General features: G+C 46.1%; 1 protein-coding gene across 1 annotated transcript in view; it reads right to left on the reverse strand.

Moving 5' to 3' along the window:
• KIF26B (kinesin family member 26B) overlaps nt 1-18,197 on the reverse strand; it is a 457,099-nt gene that overhangs the window by 151,378 nt on the left and 287,524 nt on the right.

Raw genomic sequence — 18,197 nt, forward strand, 5'->3', positions numbered from 1 at the left:
AGAAAACGGCCCAATGCGATGGGGAAACATGAATCAACCTGGTTTCAGAAACAGAACACCAAATCAGAATGAAGTCCAGCCAGGGTAGATGGTGCTGCTGAGAGCAGGGGCTGCTTGGGTGGAAACCAGGCTTTCTGCGGGGTGGTCTTTCGATACAAAATGCAATTCACTGGGCAAGCACCAGGGGGTGAGGGTCAGAGCCAGCAAACTTGGCACAGAGCCTGCAGATGGGGAACGGTGGGGGGGGGGAGTGGGGGGGAGAAATGGGGGTTTGCCAACATTGTTAATAACATCTACTGTTCACGTCATGTCTCCGACCATTCAAATGCTCTGCAACACTTCCTCTTACAGTGAAACGAGGCGAGTGGCCACAAGGCAGAGGCATTTCAGAGACTCTAACATATTCGCTTCTGGATGAATTCTTGGTGTTTTCACACCGTACTTGTGTTGGACGAATTCCAATTGCCTCATCCAATGGTATTAAATGTTTGAGCTGCTGTTTAAAACAACCAGACTACCATGACCTTGTTCGACAGACCAAAACCTCCTAATCCATCCACTGTCAGCTGCCTGACAGGTCACCAGTGACGCAGGTCAAGGAGACAGAATCATCATCGCCTGCACCTCCTCCCGTCCCCCATCTTACTGATCGGGAATAGTTAGTTTTAATCTTGGGTCGGTAATTGTCATCCTCTGGCAAATCTCTTGAGCTACAAAATCGCCACGGTGCAAATACAGCCACCAGGAATCATCACTTCAGAGTTTGTATGTTCTTAGCTGTAAACCCAAAAATCTTCACGAGAGTGAAATACAGGGGAATGGGTTACGTGAGGAACGGGAGGGCGGAGCCCCGACGCCCTGTGCCCCACCTGGAGACCTAACAGACGTCTCGTACTTGAAGACCAAATTCATGATCTTCTCCTGAAAAGCTGGACGCCCTCAGCCTTCCCTCTTTCAGAAAATGGCGACTCCATCCGTGCAATGGCCCCGACACCTCTGACTCCTCTTTCTCTCACACCAGCCAGCCGATCCATCAGGAAACCTTATTGGCTGTAACTTCAGAATGGGTCCGTGATGTACTACCTCTCATCACCTTTACTGCTCCTGTCTCCCTCTGAGCCACTAAGCTCTCTTGCCTGGATTCCTAAAATAGTCTCCTACTTTGTGTCCCTACCTCTGTTGCCCCCCACCCCTAGCCCCTGCTGTGCAGTCTATTTTCCACACAGTTGTCAGAGTGGTTCTGCTAAAACAGAACTGCTCAAAACCTTCCATTTTGCTCCTTATCTCATAGTAAAAGCCAAGTAATTACAGGGGCCTAGAAGGCCTCACATATATCCTCCCTCATATCTCAGACCACCTTTCCTACTATTCTCGCCTTCAGTTACTCTGATCTAGCCATACTAGCCTCCAGATACTCCTGATATGCTCCAGCCACAGGGCCTTTGCACAGGCTCCTGCCTTGGCCTGGAATGCTCTGCCCCAGGTAGAGCTAGGCACATGGTTTCCTCCCTTACCTCCTTTAAATCTTTCTTCAAACGTTACCTCATCAGTGAACCTACCCTGTGCACCACGGCGGACTGTACTTTCCAAAATGGCTGCACCGATATATATCTCATCTCTTACACTCTTCCTATGACACATCATTGACGTATCTCCATTGACAGGCATGGTCTATTTTCCTTCTCTTTCAACCTCAGTGGAACTTTGGCATTGTCTTGAACCCAGAATATGGTGGGAATGATCCAAGTTTGGGTCGTAACAGACAATATGGCTGCTACCGGCTCTCTTGCCCTGGGAACCCAGCCTCCATGTTGTGAGGAAGCACAAGCCACACAGAAACGGCCACGCAGAGAAGAGCTGAGGGCTCCAGTCAACAGCCGGCGTCAACTACCAGACATCTGAATAAATGAGCCTTTAGATGATTCCAGGGGCCATACTTCAAGTCTTCCAGCTGAGGCCCAAGGCATTGTGGGCAGAGATGACCCATCCCAACTATGTCTTGTCCCAAATTTCTGAACTCCAGAGACCACGAGGGATAATAAGTGATCACTGTTGCTTTAAGCCACTAAGTTTTTGGGGTAACTGGTTGCACAGCTATAGCAAATGAACCACGACCTTGCCCCCAATCTCCTCGTTTCCGTTATCCTGCCTGCCTTAGCCGCCCACCCCCTGCATGGCACTTATGTCTTCTAATACAGCAGGTGACTTACTTAGTATTCATGTTGGTTGTTAATTGTCTGTTTCCTGTCTATAATGTAGATCCTGGCAGGGCCAAAGAAGCATATGTATATGCTGAATGAATGAATGAAGACCCAAAGAATTGGGGATATTTAGCCTGGGGAATATAAACCAGGAGAAAAGGGAGGGAAGAGTATTTAAAAAAAAAAAAGTCTAGGGGTGCCTGGGTGGCACAGTCGGTTAAGCGTCCGACTTCAGCCAGGTCACGATCTCGCGGTCCGTGAGTTCGAGCCCCGCGTCGGGCTCTGGGCTGATGGCTCAGAGCCTGGAGCCTGCTTCCGATTCTGTGTCTCCCTCTCTCTCTGCCCCTCCCCAGTTCATGCTCTGTCTCTCTCTGTCCCCAAAAAAATAAACAAACATTGAAAAAAAAATTAAAAAAAAAACATACTTAAAAAAAAAAAGTCTAAAAAAATTAATAGGGGTGCCTGCGTGGCTCAGTTGGTTAAGCGTACGACTTCAGTCCAGGTCATGATCTCACAGTCTGTGGGTTCAAGCCCCACATCGGGCTCTGTGCTGACGGCTCAGAGCCTGGAGCCTGTTTCAGATTCTGTGTCTCCCTCTCTCTGACCCTCCCCTGTTCATGCTCTGTCTCTCTCTCAAAAATAAATGCACATTAAAAAAAATTTTTTAATGAATACATGCCATGTAGCAGGAGGTATTCTTCAAACAAGAATGCCAGATAACTTCACAGGCTATCTTTCTGAATCTCAGAAAACCTGGTGCAGAAAATAATAGCACTCCCATCTCACAAAGAAATGAGATTTAAAGAGTCAAACCCAGAGTCTTTTTAGTACCTGACCTGAATCTGAACACCCAGCTTCTTCAGATGCTGAGTAGAGATAATGGGCAAGTTACTTCAATTCTGATGTTTATAATGTATACAAAGTGTCTCCAGAGCACCTGGCATGTGCTTGGCATTCAATCATACGACCATCGTCCCTATTATAAATGTTATCATTTCTGCATAGTAAGACACAGCAAAAATAGTGCCTACCATTATAGGCTTTTTATAAAAATTAAGATTGCACGTGCAGTGTTCAGTAACAGGAAGTTCTTTTTTTTGTCTTTTTGTTTAAAGTTTATATATTTGTTTTGAGTGGGGGTGGGGAGGGGCAGAGACAGAGGGAGAGAGAATCCCAAGCAGGCTCCACACTGCCAGCACAGAGCCCAGTGCAGGGCTTGATCCCATGATCCTGAGATCACGACCTGAGCTGAAATCAAGAGTTGGATGCTGAAGTGACTGAGCCCCCCCAGGCCCCCCAGGAGGTTTAATAGACGGTACTTTGAAGGGTTATAGGCAGTGAGGCAAAGACCGAATCTAGGTCTCCCTGCCCCATGTTGCACCACACCATCTCTTACCAGGCAGGTAAAACAGAAAGGCATAATTGGGTTTATAAGTGTAAGTGATATCTTTCCAGAAATTAGAGTAACCCATTAGTAATGGGTCTGCTTCACGAAATAGTGAGCTCTTTGCCACTGGAAGCATCCAGATAGTAGCTAGAAAGGCACTTCCAGGGGCGCCTGGGTGGCGCAGTCGGTTAAGCGTCCGACTTCAGCCAGGTCACGATCTCGCGGTCCGTGAGTTCGAGCCCCGCGTCGGGCTCTGGGCTGATGGCTCAGAGCCTGGAGCCTGTTTCCGATTCTGTGTCTCCCTCTCTCTCTGCCCCTCTCCCGTTCGTGCTCTGTCTCTCTCTGTCCCAAAAATAAATAAACGTTGAAAAAAAAAATTAAAAAAAAAAAAAAAAGAAAAGAAAGGCACTTCCAGGGGGCACCAGGGGAAAGAATGTGTGCATTGGGAAAATCAGATGATTTCCAAAATCTCTTCCAAGATTCTGAAGCAATTCCTGGAAACTCTAGTCCTTTTAGGGAAGCCGTGGTTGGCTTCCTTGCAGAAAAACAGAAATGGGGGGAATCCTTTTGGGAACACATTGAAAAATTCCTTTCTGTTTGAAACACGCATTTGAGATAAATACCCTTAGAGAACGCCAGAATTTGAAAGATGAATAAAAACCGTATTTTACAGCCTTATATTCTAGAAGAACATTTTATTTTAATTTTGACATCGTTATAACCAGCTGTTTGATCTGTCTTACGTGTTCCCATTTCTTGCAAGTCAGTAGCTCCCACTCCTACTGTGTAGCACTCCAATGACAGGCAGAGAGGAGAAGGTTAAGGTACAGAAATCATTCATGGATAATTGTATTATCAGTGACATAAAGGAGAGGCAGTCATGAGAGAACAGAAAGAGTGAAGACATTTTGGCTAGACGTGTATTTTGTGTAATTAATGCCTTACAAGTTCTTTCTTCCGACGGAGAAAAACAAATGAGTAGGTTGTCTTACAAGATTTCAAACAACAACAAAAAAAGCCCTCCTTAAAACACAATTATAAGCAGTATTTACTTGTCTCGTTCTTACCATGGATAATATCATATACTACCTCAAGCTATTCATCCCGGTACACATCTTTAAATATCGATGATCTTCATTTACTTCTCTGTGCCTTATTTCTTTTATTTCTTTTTTTATTTATTATCAACATTTTAATGTTTATTTATTTTTGACACAGAGAGAGAGAGAGACAGAGCATGAGCGGGGGAGGGGCAGAGACAGAGGGAGACACAGAAGCCGAAGCAGGCTCCAGGCCCCGAGCTGTCAGCACAGAGCCCGACGCGGGGCTTGAACCCAGGAACCACGAGATCATGACCTGAGCCGAAGTCGGACGCTCAACCAACTGAGCCACCCAGGTGCCGCTCTGTGCCTTATTTCAAGAAAAAAAGAGAGCCTCCCTAACAGGATGAAATTAATATTTACTGAATACCTGTCAAGAAAGTGGTGCTGGGGCGCCTGGGTGACTCAGTCTGTTAAGCGTCCAACTTCGGCTCAGGTCATGATCTTCTGGTCCATGGGTTTGAGCACTGCGTAGGGCCCTGGGCTGACAGCTCAGAGCGTGGAACCTGCTTCGGACTGTGTCTCCTTCTCCCTTGCCCCTCCCCCACTAGTGCTCTGTTTCTCAAAAATGAAAAACATTAAAAAAAATTAAAAAAGGAAAAAGAAAATGGTGCCACGCTAAGCACATCAGGCTAGTGTGAACTTGGCGAGCATTTAAACTGGGGAGCTCAGTTCTTCCCTCTGGGTTCTACCCCTTTCTCTCCCTTGCCTTATCATCTCACCCAGGAGACAACCATCCTAACATATTATATGATGGTATCTGAATTCAAGAATCAGTTTAGAATTGACATGACCTTCACATGGGATGGTTCCTTACTCTGATTGGCCAGATCTACCCAAATCTAAAAAAAAAAAAAAAAATGAGAGAAATAATTACCTGGGAAATTTTATTGGTTTAGTTGGGGGGAAAAACCTTAGGTCTCTGTTATATAGATCAGAGGGGGAATTTATGAGGATTCTTCTTTTTTTTTTTTCTTGGTGCTTGTGTGATAGACTATTTGACCTTCAATTTTCAGAATTGTGGGGTGCTTAAGTGGAAAGCCCATCATTTTAAGTGTATCTTATGAGAATTAAGTTGGGGTCTACCACCCTTAGTGTCTAGAGATTACTAAAATATTGACCTAACAATCTTTTAAGAATTATTAGCTTCACGAAGCATAGAACTTACCTTAAGGAAGAGGAAGGAATATCAGGCAGTGTTGTCATTTTTTAACGATTCGCTGTCCTATTTAAAATCCTACATACTGTGTGTTGCTAACCACATTCTGAGAGCACTTCCTTTGATCTGAGGCGGGTGTTCAAGTGTGAGATGCTCGGATAGATGGGCTTATAAAAATTAAGAGGTCATTCAAGCTCTACCAAATTTGATCCAGGTAATTAAAAAAAATTTTAATGTTTATTTATTTTTGAGAGAGATAAAGAGTGTGTGTGCAAACGGGGGAGAGGGAGAGAGAGAGAGAGAGAGAGAGAGAGAGAGAGAGAATCCCAACCAAGATCCGTGCTGTCAGCGCAGAGCCTGATGCAGAGTTTGAGTTGTGAACCACGAGATCATGATCTGAGCTAAAGTCAAGAGTCAGATGCTTAACCGACTGAGCCACCCAGGCGGTCCTGGACCCAGGCAATTGACTGGTGAGACATCAGCTGAAGAACCAACCGCTCCAGAGGAGGACAGGCTGAGGTCCTCAAAACTGCTACATCTGCCAAAGGGAAAGGGTCCTGACCCAGGAGGGGACGGCAGTGGTAGGATGTCCACCGTCAGCACATGAAAGACGATCCAAACTTCAACTGAACGTGACAATGGCTGGGGCTGCCATGGGCTACGATGGCTTATCTGCCATCCTAAAATATGTCAGAGCTCCGAGGATGGAGACTGCCTGATAATGAGCAATGACATAACAGATCACAGCAGCTCCTAAGAAATCTGTGCGGTCAATGACACAAGACGGAGAAGAAAATAGAGCCGACTGTAAATACAGAGGATGTGACAAGAACCAGTGGTCTAAGACGAACCTTCTGGAAACAGTTAAGATATCCACGTGCAAGCAAAGAAACAAAACAAGGGCAACAGAGTGCCAGTTAGGCATCACTGTGAGAGAAGACCTATTTAAAAGCGCTATGGAAATAAAAAAACATTGAAAAAAAAATTTAAAAAAAATAAAAAATAAAAAAAATAAAAGCGCTATGGCACTGCCGTGAAGCATGCTGGTCTTTCTGGAAACTCTCCAGCAGGGAGTGAGAACATCCTCCTTCACCTTTCCACTTCATAACTGGCTGTCCCTGAGGTCATTTCCATGTCTCCAGAGACTGAAAATCACACGGGTCTTGGGGTTTTCCCCATTTTTATGTAAATGATCCATTTCATCAGCGCTAGAAGAGAATTCGTGACATGACTTCCAATAAAATGTTTAGGAGCAAACCATGGCTGGCCATTAACGTCATACCACGGCGTGTAATACACTACAGCAGGACGCGATTACAGTTTGAACATGAATTGACTTCTACAGTTTAATGCACGATACTCACCCACGGTGATAATTTCTATGAATTTACCTTATGCTTAAAAAATTTACCCACTCTTCAACGGCTTGTCTAAGCTGCCGTCATCAACTACTTTAGCCTTCAGGGGGCCTCATCTGTTGCCTTGAAGTCTTACAGCGACTGGTCTTGAGAGTATTTATCTTGTGTTCCGACGTTTGATGAGACGCTGCTTTGAGGTGAGGGCTCTTGCCTCTCTCTCTCTCTCTCTCTCTCTCTCTCTCCAGCACTGCAGTATTAACTTGCTGAACATCAATATCACGTGTCCTTTCTTCTGGACCTGCCACACCGACCCCAGAACTCTGTGCCTTGTTGAGGTGACAGTGTATACCACTCAAGCGCTGGGAGATCCATCCAGCCCTTGGGGTTACGACACATGGAAAGTCCAAGCTTACGTAGCCTAGGGTTCTAGGTAATGCTTAGACCTTGCAACAGAACGTCTTATTCTTTCTAAAGTATGTTCCATCCCTGGTCACAGCCATCCTCGCTGCTGAGAAGTTATCTGTACCACAAATGACAGGTTAGAAAAGAGGAAGGCTCCGAAGTTACCAGATCTCATCCACAGTCACAGGACTAGCGATTCTCATCTTTGAGATTAGGATTCAAGCTTTCTGTCTTCTAGGACTGGGGATTTTCCACTGCCTCGTGCTATGATGCAACTTGATAAATAAAAGCAGTTATTTTATTTTATTTGGGCAAAATAAAGCCAAATGATAATCATTTGATTAATAATAAAGACCAAAAAAAAAGCCAGTTACATATTTTTGTATGTAACTCAAATCAAATCATATATAAGCATTTACCAATTACCGATCTAGTTGCCTAGCAACGTACCTTCCTATCACAGGGGGAAAATGTCTCTGCTGAGTGAGTCGGGTCATGCCCAGAATTAGGACGTGAATGGCAAATTATATGAAAATGGCTTCTCTGTCCCTAAAATCCCAACCCAGAGTGAGTCCTTGCCTGACAATAACAGCAACACAACATCTACTGCCACCACGGACATCATTATGTACCACCCCCCATTACCTCCTGCCTCCCCCTCTGTAGACACAAACAGGATGCCGGAAGCTGCTTAGAATGCATCCGAGCGCTCTGGGAACCCAATCGGTCCATCAGGACTTACCGAATGACAGCCATGCACAACACAAGTGTGCAATCAATGGGCTACAGATATCACAGAAGTCATCTCTGAGTCACCCAGACGCTGCTTTGTGTCCCAGAGTCCACTCCTACGTCGCACAGATGAGAAGAATCCACCCCACCCCACACGACTGATAACTTGATATCGGCTCCAGAGATAAAGAGAAGTGTGAAGGAGACTAGGGACACACGGCAGGTAACCAGCTACCCAGTTCAAGGGCTTCCCCACCAGAGTCAAGCTGGAAGTTCCTCCTGAACTGTTATCCGAACCGCACACCATTCGCCCATACCTGGGGGCACAACAAAGGGTAAAAAGCAATGTTTGAAAACCCACGCCATTGGTAGATGTTACCATCCATGTGTGTCTGGAAGTTTTTCATGGTCAGAGTAAGAACGTTACGAACAAATGACAACATGGCTCAAGGCAAAAATAATGGCCGCGACAAGACCCCATTCATAAACCATGGTTTTTACCAAAGCTACTCAAAGTAAAAGCTTCTCCTTTGTGGAAAGCCAGGTCCCTATGAAAGTGTTAGCTGAGCCAAGGTCCTTGTGTGAAAAGAGAAATGCTTTCCTATGTCCAAATAAAGCAGATGTCTGATTAAAAAAAAAAAAAAAATTGGCCGTTGGTAGAGAAAGCTAAACAGAAGTACAGATCATGGATTTGTAATTTCCTGGCTGTTGGATTTTAGAAACACCAAATAAACACTCCGTCCATGGCTTGGGAAGTTCAAAGGGAAGCGTCCTCCGCCTCCATTTCTGGAAGGTGCATAGGCCATGGTCTCCCTGATGCTGTGGTTTCTCAGGGCTCAGCTAAGTGGCTCCGATGTCTACTGGGATTTGGAACACTTTAAGAAAGACCCTTCTACCTGTCTTCACCACGGGCTAAGCCCTCTCCGCTCATTAGGTTGCCTGTTGCTCAGAACCCGCCGTCCTCCAAGCTGTGCTCACTCTGGCGGCCGGGAAGCAGGGCACTGGACACTGCGGCTGAACTTCTTGGCTTCCCTCGGTATTCTGCGCAAGCTGAGCTCTCATGCAGCGCCTTCACCAGTGAGCACAGTGTCACCTGTAGGAGGCAGGGCCCCGGGGCCCAAGAGAAGGTTGGGGACCTCTGCTCCAATGAACCTGCCCAGAGCCTGATGGTGACCTGGTGCCACCCTCTATCGGCAGCCTGGGAACAGGTGGACTTCTCAGTACCCGCACGTCCAGCAGACCCCCTACGTCAGACCTGGGTACTGCCCCGATGGCAAACTCCAGGGCAGGACCTGGAAGAAAACCCTCCCTAGAGACCGGGAAGTTCTGGTTCTGAGACTGAATGACAGCAGCAAGAGGCCTCTTGCTTCGAGCTTCTGCGATCTGTCGTATCTTAAGAGAGAAGACCCTCGTTCTGTCAGGAACATTGGAAGATGGCATAAACCGAAACCATCCTCAGTTCGCGTGTAACAGAAAGGTCTAAAGGAACGCACTACCGATTTGTCAATTGCCTTCGATGCCGTGTGACATACCCTTGAGCTTACGACTCCAGAGCTGGTGGCTTCTTCGCGACCTGCGCGTCGTTATTCCTCTCCACGCACACCTACAAAGTTACACTCCTACTCCCTGCTCTCCCGGGCTCCCACCTGCCGATGCACACCCGTAAGAACTTCGGCAGGGAGGGGAAAACCATCGCGGACACGGCAGTCTGGAGGTACGCCTTCGGGGCGTTCCCTTTGCAGTGTGTTGACTATAGATGCCCTGGATGATGCCAGGTGAAGAGCACCCGCAGGGTGGGCACACTGCCCCATTTCCCTCGGACACAGCCTTGCCTTCTGTCTGAGCTGGTGACAATGACCTTGCACCCGGGTTTGACGACCCAGCATTTGTTCCTATCGCGCAGTTGCTTCCAAGCCCTGGAGCTTGGTCTTCCCAGGCTCCAACCTTGGCCTCCTGGTCTCCTGCCTCTCTGCCTTGGCTTGCCAGCTTGACTTCTGCTTTCTAGCCCTCCGTTCCAGCCTGGGTTGATCTCCCTGGCTTTCTTCCTAATTTGCACTCAGGTCCGTATACATTTTGCCTTGTGCCAACTGACCTTCTGGCCATTAATCTCTTCTGGACAGATGATGCCTCCCATCTACACATCATTTCCTCTGGCCTGATCTGCCCAGCCCAAGCCTGCTTAGTACCAGAGAAACTGCATAGGTTGAACCTCCTCCGGAGCTATACCTTTGCAAACTGGGCCCAATAATACCTAAATTAAAAGAACTGTGAGCACCTAAGACACATGACCCACATAAATGCAAATGTAAGTTTAAAAATCCATCCCCAACTAGATATATATGATTTCCTTTAACCGCCATTACTGGGACCTATCACAAACACGAGTAATGGAGAACCAGCTAGTCTTACTGAATGCGGTGGATGAAACCAGGTAACTACAAGGCAGCATTTCAGCTGCCTATAGACAGGAAAAGACAACCACAGGCTAATTCAGGCCCATTCCGTGTGGAATGCCAGTGCCGGATTTTTCTGGGGAGAAACATTTGTCCATAATACGTGTGTGTGTATGTGTGTGTGTGTGTGTGTGTGTGTGTGTGTGTGTGTGTGTGTACATAGATCTTCTACGGTAAAAGGACTATCCAACTAAAATTAAGATTCCTTCAAGGAATAAGCATATTCCAGATAATTTGATTCCAAGAATCTAATGAATCTAATGTTCTTTTCATTACATCATGCTGCCTTTTAAATGCTAACTCCAGTAGTTTCTAGTTAAGTCATTTATACATATGCTAATGTAATGTGGAAAAGAAGAAATCACATGATTTACCATAAACAAGACAGTCCATTTAAAAGCCAAGGGTGACCACTAATGCCTTAAGTTTTCCTTAATATTTATCTTCCTTGGCTGTTTGGTAGAGAATTATTTTGAAAAGCAGAAGAAACTGAAGGGCAGTTGTGTTGTTCACTTTTTAGGTCTTTGTTATTATTTTTTTTATGTTTATTTATTTTTAAGGGAGGGAGAGAGAGACAGAGCATGAGCAGGGGAGGGGCAGAGAGAGAGGGAGACACAGAATCGGAAGCAGGCTTCAGGCTCCGAGCCGTGAGCACAGAGCCTGATGTGGGGCTCGAACCCACAAGCTGTGGGCTCACGACCCGAGCCGAAGTCGGAGGCTTAACCAACTGAGCCACCCAGGCGCCCCTTTAGATCTTCATTTTAAAAGAAACAGTGCTTTATTCTCACTTTTCCCGTATTTTGATCATGTGAAATCACAAACTGACATGAGATTACTCACTCCAGAAATAATTTGATGCCTGAAGCAGCAAAGTGCTATCAGGGTGTGAGAGCTAGAAATGGGCAGCGTCTGCAGAGAAAATAAAGCCTTTAATCCATAACTCTTTGCTCAATACCTGTGCCTCTTTCAGAGCAAAGCTAATTAATTGTCAATGCTGGCTGACATGCTCTGTGGTTTGGGGGCTTCTTGGTTAATTAAATTTGAATATAACGGTTTTGTTTGTTAAAGGAAGTGATTGTTTTTCCTCCTTTAATATCAATATTTCTTTTTGTTCAGCAAATTACTTACTATAGTTGAAATTGGAAGGAATCATTAAGTAAGTTATTCCAAAGAACCACAATCTGCATGGGGTCTCTGGATACAGCAGAGGGACAGACTGCCTGTCCCTGACTCTGCTGCAAGGCTGGACTGCCCCAGACCCCGGGGCAGTGGTTTAGACTGCCTGCACCTCCGCAGCCCTGTTAGAGGGAGAGAGGCAGAAACTTCCATGCCCCACCCCCTTTCCTATCAATTCTGCGGCCCGGCTGCGTGGGCTGGGGTCTGTGCAGGTTGGTGAAAACCGTGATAAACGCACACGGCGATAAAGTGCACTCACCACAAGCGTGTCCAAAAGCCCCGATGCAGAGGAAGGAGGCAACTGTTGTTGTCAGTAGAGAAGTGATCCCCAACGGGACCGACAGCATAGATGAGAGATCACCCCAAAGCAAAATAATTTGTGAAAGGAGACAGACTCTAAGGTAATCACAGCCTATGTGACTGGAGGGGTGATTCCTTTTGTGACTTTGAATCAAAGCTGCTAACAGGGACCTATCATTTACCTTTTCCTACACCTTCCCACTTATTTGGTTATTTCTGCAGGTGCAGGGTGGTTATGCTACAAAATAACAGGGGAAGGGAAAGGAGGCAGATCTGGGGTGCACATCTTCATTGATAGAACATGTCTTGAGCACCAAGTAGGGACCCCCCCCCTCAATCCCTCTCATTCTGCTATCGCACGTACTGTCCCTAATCAGCACCCCTGAAGTTGTTGGGGGCTATGCGCGCGCAGGAGTGTGTGTGTGTGTGTGTGTGTGTGTGTGTGCGCGCGCGTGTGCACAAGTGCATCTGTGTAGTATGGGGACGGAGAGGAGAAGGCAGGGAGAATAAGAAATTAAAAATGGGAAGATAACTCAGTGGATTCCTGTCAATGAAAGTTTCTGCTACATTCTTCAGTTACTTTTTTTTGTCTTGCAGTTAGCAGGTGTTTTTGAAAAAAATTACCAAAAGATTGAACACTGCTACAACCAAAGGAATTCTTTTGAAACAAATTGCAGGCAAGAGAGAAATTTATCAAAATATATGAAGATTTTAGTTTGAATTTCCTGGCGAAGTCTGTAAAGAAACCTAAGTTAAGCTGCACAATGAACTAATGTTTACTTTGGAAGGCATATTATTTTTAGGGAGGTGAAATCTACGATAGGTAATAATAGATTTTTCATGCTGTGTCTAGTCTCAGTTACTGGAATCCGAAGTTAAATGAGTCCCATTTTTGCAGAATTTGGAGCATGATTATATTATTTATTTTTTACTTTTAATTAAAAAAAAATTGTTTTTAAACGTTTATTTATTTTTGAGGGACAGACCGCAAACAGTGGAGGGGCAGAGAGAGAGAGAGAGAGAGAGAGAGAAAGAGAGACTGGGAGACACAGAATCTGAAGCAGGCTCCAGGCTCTGAGCTGTCAGCACAGAGCCCAATGCAGGGCTTGAACTCACCAACTGTGAGATCATGACCTGAGCCGAAGTTGGACGCTTAACTGACTGAGCCACCCAGGCGCCCCATGGTTGTATTATTTTAAGTAGCCACACAGGTTTAAAGTACTATCTCAACTTTACTAACTCACTGTTACTTAGAACCACAGCTTTCTGACACTGGATCCCTGGCTGAGAATAAAATCTCCAGGTCTGATTTTCTTATCAGGAAAATAATATTTATGTCCTGATAGAGCTTCTAGGAACAGATTGTGTGAAAAGAAGAAAATATCTGTTCTCTAGACCAGGACGCCATCCAGCTGTGTCTGTGAATATACTCAGGTGCAGCTGGACAGAATGTAATTCATGTTACATAATCAATCAAACGATCAATCATCTTCTCGTGTGGATTCCCACGTTTACACAACAGATACACTCTATAAATTGCTTGTAATTTGAGTTATTATAAATTGAATCTAATTTCACATTGATTTCTATTAAAATTTCAGAAGGCATTTTATCTTTATGAATCCTATTCAATTGAGGGTAGCTACGCACACTTTATCTTTCAACGTCTGTGCTTCCCTTCCACTCTGTCAAATACGTAGTCGCCACCAACGCAAAGAGTTGTTCAAAGATGCATACAAGTGACTCCTAATGTATGACTAACTACCAAGAAAAGGTTAAGAAATACATCAGGTTTTTCACTTGTTTCCCGAGCCTTTGACTTCATCAAGAGAAACCGCTTACTTTCAAGACACACAATCACAGTTTAGATCTTTCTCAGCATTTGGAAATAAAAAAAAATATTTGGTTGAGGTTTTCAGATTGCAGAGTCTTCAGCATGAAGATGGCAAGTGAAGTCACAAGAACGGACGAGATGGCCAGGGAGGGGCGGAGCAGCATGAGAACGACGAGTGGCCCATGACCGAACCGTGAGGAGCTTCAACATCTAATGAGTGATGCAGAGAGAGGGGAGGGGAGGGCGGAGGGGCCTGTAAAGGAGCAGCAGACTGGGGGGTGGGGGGTGGGGAGACAGACCGAGTGGTCACCGATGTTAAATGCCACTAAGAGACCAACAAAGACAGCGAATGGAAAGCGTCCGCTGGACCAGAACTAATAAGTTCATCACTGACCTTGAACAGAGTCGGAGGAGAGGCCGAGGACGTTTCGGAGCGTTGCGAAATAAAGGGGGGGCTGAAGAGGCATAGGGAAGGAGGCCTACGCTACTATTTCAGAAAATCAAACAAGAAAAGAAAAAAATGTAAAGCATTGCATTTTTAGACCTTAGCTTATGTGCCTTGTACTGAATCATGAGGCTCCGGTGTGACTTTCTTTTTAGCAGGGGCCGATATAAAAGAAACCATTTCTACAGCTTATGAAAATTAAAGAAAATATCTTTCCTCTTATTATCCATGCCCTTATTTATTCCTGTTCTTCTACAGATATTGACTAAGCACCTACCATCGATAAGTTCCCTGGATCCATTGAGACAAATTCTCTGAGAAAGACTAGAGGTCTGCACGCAACTCCTATGTGTCACTTTACTGGGTGAGAGGAATATAAGCCAATAAAAAAGGCACAGGCTTTGGAATCATAGACGCACGGTTCCAATCCTGGCTTTGCTATCTCCCTGGACACGTATGAAACTAAGGACACCCGGTGCAAGGGTCCGTTGTGAAGATAAAGGACGTTACATATGGAAAGTGGCCGCCATCAGAATGACAGGCACGCAGTAAGAGCTCAACCGATGTCTTGGTCCCTTCCTTTCTGAGCCATTAGCTTTTGTTTCCATGAAACTCAGAGCCTAATTAATGTCCAATTGCAATAACTAACTTGGTTCAGGAACTGGCTTCTCTTACTCCCTCCTTCTTACCTGGTTTCCTATATATGTTTCTGAGATCTAATTTCCTTTCTAAGCCACTTACAACCTTTCTGGGGAAACGTAAACAAATGTTATCTGGAACTACTCTGCTATTTACTGGTCTTCTAGGTGAATTTTTTGCTTCCTATTTTCATCAAGGTTGCTAAGAGAAGCTCCCATCCCATGTCATACTGTAGGATAATATTATATCAGTCAGTTCTTGTAGTTCTTTCTTTTTTTTAAATTTTTTTTTTTTAATTTTTTTTTTAATTTTTTTTCAACGTTTATTTATTTTTGGGACAGAGAGAGACAGCGCATGAACGGGGGAGGGGCAGAGAGAGAGAGGGAGACAGAATCCGAAGCAGGCCCCAGGTTCTGAGCTGTCAGCACAGAGGCCGACCCGGGGCTCGAACCCACGAACCACGGGATCGTGATCTGAGCTGAAGTCGGATGCTTTGGCTGAGCCACCCGGCTGCCCCCCTTGTAGTTATTTCAAAGTCACTTCAGTTGGGGGGGGTCCAAATTAGTTAAGTGTTGCTTTGATTTTAGGGAGCTAGGTGATGAATACTCCAGGCTCAATCTAGACTAGAAAATCCCTCACGGGGGCTCGCAGGCCCACGATTCCGACGGGCCTCCAGGACTCCACAATGAAGTGTGGGTGGGGCAGCTTATGACTCAACATATGCTTCAGCAAACATTTATTTAGTGTTACAGTACTTTAGGACTTCAGAGTCCCTCCAGAGGCAGAAAAGAGAAACAGCCAAGGGTATAATCTGGGGAGCCAAACTATCTGGGTTCAGATGTGCTTTCTGCCACTCACAGCCCTGTGGCCTCGGTCAAGTGCCTTCACTTTTCCGTGCCAGTTTCCTCAGCTGTAAAACAACATATGAGAGTCGCTACATCTCATGGAGTAGTGAGATTAACATATAGATAGACAGGGGCGCCTGGGTGGCTCAGTTGGTTACATGTCCGGCTTTAGCTCAGGTCACGATCTCACGGTTCGTGGGTTTGAGCCCCACATTGGGTTCTGTGCTGACAGCCCGGAGCCTGGAGCCTGCTTCGGATTCTGTGTCTCCCTCTCTCTGCCCCTCCCCCACTCGCATTCTGTGTCTGTCTCTCAAAAATAAATACGTGTTTAAAAAAATTTTTTTTTTCAACGTTTATTTATTTTTGGGACAGAGAGAGACAGAGCATGAACGGGGGAGGGGCAGAGAGAGAGGGAGACACAGAATCGGAAACCAGGCTCCAGGCTCTGAGCCGTCAGCCCAGAGCCCGACGCGGGGCTCGAACTCACGGACCGCGAGATCGTGACCTGGCTGAAGTCGGATGCTTAACCGACTGCGCCACCCAGGCGCCCCTAAAAAATTTTTTTAAATATATGGGGCGCGTGGGTGGCTCAGTCGGTTAAGCGTCCGACTTCAGCTCAGGTCACGATCTCGCGGTCCGTGAGTTCGAGCCCCGCGTCGGGCTCTGGGCTGATGGCTCAGAGCCTGGAGCCTGCTCCGGATTCTGTGTCTCCCTCTCTCTGCCCCTCCCCCACTCACACTCTGCCTGTCTCTCAAAAATAAATACATGTTTAAAACAATTTTGAAAATATAGATAGATAGCATCTATAGATAGATGCTATCTATCTATATTTTCTCTCTCTCTCTCTCTCTCTCTCTCTCTCTCTCTCTCTCTCTCTCCTAGAACAGTTCCTGCCCCATAGTACATACCCAGTGTTTGTTACAATTATTATTATAATTCAATATTAATATGAAAACTATATCTTGAGTGTTTCTTTTTAGAGATTTGTTCCCATAAGCTTCTAAATATATAAATAATGGAAAACAACGTGAAAGCCACACCTTTCGGCCCTGCTCCGAACACTGCCCACCAGGCCTTCTCAACGTTTCCATCGACTCTGTGATACTGACTCTGATGCGTTTCAGGTCCCAGGCATCTTGAATACGACTTTCGGCCCTGCTCTTGGCTGGGAGGGCCTTATTTCTAGCTAAGAAAGGTCAGGAAAAAAGGACCCTCTCAATCTGAGGGTCCTCTGTCTTGGCGTCTTCCACAGCCTTAAATCAGACTTCAGGCACAGCTTGGGCGGTGTGGTTACTTTTGCCTGCAAACCACCAGCTGAAGCTAGATTCTTAGGTCACCCGTGCGTCTTCAGCCTTTGTGTGCTCGAGGCGAATTGCTTGCTTGCTAGTTGCTCGTCCGATAGCATGTCCTCGCGCCAGAACAACCAGGGGCAGGACAAGCAGTTATTACCTGCACGACACACTTTACGTAGTGCCCTGGGGCCCTCAGAGAGCATGTGCGCAGAATAAATACATATACAAAGCCAAAATGCTGTGTTCAGCAAACTCACGCAGTTTAGCTTAAATTGGCCCACAAACGAAATCGGGTGGAGACGGTATCACTTTCTTGGATGCGCTGGAAAGCAGTTGTCTGTGCCACTGACCGCCGTGTTTCCTCGCACCAGCCCGGCACCTGCCAGTTGTGGTTCCTGGTGAAGAGGAGTGGCCGAGAGTGTCACGGCCGTACTGCGTCTTACAACTGGCTGTGATCGCTTGTGTCTTCCTCACAGGGCTGAAGACGCCATAAAGTCGGGAGGCACGTCCATCTGTCCCGCTGCTGTGTTCCCAGCGCTGTCCGTCCTTAACAACCACTACACAAACACGGATGGTTGGACGGGAGACTGGCCCCCAAATCACCAACCCCGAAGGAGAAAGTGTGGCTCCAGACCTTGACAGAGTCACCCCTATGGTCCTCACACGCTTCCCGTCAATGGAAGAACTTGGAAACCATGGTCTAGGTGGAGGTGACTTTCAATTGAGGGTTCCTCCAGCCCAGGGGTTCTGCAAGGCTATGCTTTGGGGCATATTTGGGTGTACTGGAGTTTCTAAACACTTCCAGAATAAGACGCGTCAGGTCATATTAACAGGTTCTCCATCATCTGTGGGGAAGGTGATTATTTTTATTTGT

The sequence above is a fragment of the Lynx canadensis genome, chromosome F1 (genome assembly GCF_007474595.2).
Source record: "Lynx canadensis isolate LIC74 chromosome F1, mLynCan4.pri.v2, whole genome shotgun sequence".
NCBI classification, from domain to species: Eukaryota; Metazoa; Chordata; class Mammalia; order Carnivora; family Felidae; genus Lynx; species Lynx canadensis.